The 1,023-nt window shown below is 36.6% G+C and overlaps 1 protein-coding gene across 2 annotated transcripts in view; it reads right to left on the bottom strand.

The window, feature by feature from the left end:
- Positions 1-470, bottom strand: part of LOC113800064 (uncharacterized) — an 8,246-nt gene extending 7,776 nt beyond the window's left edge. The window contains exons 1-2 of one of the 2 annotated variants that reach the window (XR_011398531.1): positions 386-454; positions 7-170 (exon numbers count right to left, since the gene is read on the bottom strand). The gene's annotated coding sequence lies outside the window, so the exon portion shown is untranslated. Of the gene's footprint in view, positions 1-6; positions 171-385 lie in introns of those variants that run through there. The other variant, XM_070120823.1, reaches the window with a different exon arrangement.
- Positions 471-1,023: the final 553 nt, after the last annotated feature.

Raw genomic sequence — 1,023 nt, 5'->3', positions numbered from 1 at the left:
GCTCTATATCCATGGCCATGGCCGCGTCCATGGCTTGCACCGTGATATCTCCGCTTGCTTATAGCGCTCGTCAAGGCTCCTAGGCCGGCTAGAACGCCGAATGAGGTTGCTTGGACTGCCATCAAGCACGACAGACCAACGGCCACCAGAAGGATTAGGGCGCTATTCATCTAAAAGGAAAAGTAAAACGTTTATTCTCTTACTATAGTAAATCGCAACAGAAATCAAAATATCATCAGCAAATTCGTGCAAAACGCAATGATAAACTTGGCAAGCAATTAAGACTAATCCCTATGTTCAATGCTGTAGCCTACAAACACCGTCATTTATTTGACCATATGTAATACACAGCGAAAAAAAATCACAAATTCACACATACACACACCTTGCAAATCACTCAGCAGATAATGAATCTCTTCAAAGACACGAGACTAAATGTTCTGCTTTCTCCAGTAAGCATGTGTATACTAAGCTCTGGGTCTAAGGCTTTATATATATCCTGCATCCAATATTGTGGCAAAATATCCTTTAATGTCATTGGTCGACCTTTTACGCCCCGACCAATAGCGAGACAGCATCGCCAAGCCTTGTGCAAGAAAGGTATTGCAGGAAGCAATCTATACTTTCGCTGAATATGAATTATAAGATAATAAGAAAAGAAGTTTAAATATCAGATAAACTTGTAACTTCATAACTGTATAAAATTGGCCATCACAGAAACTGATACGGAAGAGGAATACGTATAATCCATTAACAACCCCCCCCCCCACAAAAAAAAAAAAATAATGATAATAATAAAGATTTATAAATAAATAAATAAAAATAATAATAACTCAAGAGAGGAGTACATTTTATATTCCGTTAATTATAACATTACAAATTCATTTCTATCATCAAATTCTGTCACCGCAATTCCACAATTTCCATTACTCTAAGTACTGAGAGAATGAAAACATTCATGTAAGAATGACAAATAGACTATTATTAGTAGTATTACTCGGTCATAGATTCCTGATGATAATA

The sequence above is a fragment of the Penaeus vannamei genome, chromosome 4 (assembly GCF_042767895.1).
Source record: "Penaeus vannamei isolate JL-2024 chromosome 4, ASM4276789v1, whole genome shotgun sequence".
Taxonomy (NCBI): domain Eukaryota; kingdom Metazoa; phylum Arthropoda; class Malacostraca; order Decapoda; family Penaeidae; genus Penaeus; species Penaeus vannamei.
Note: the sequence above shows the minus strand (reverse complement) of the source record. Positions and strands in the feature narration are given on the sequence as shown.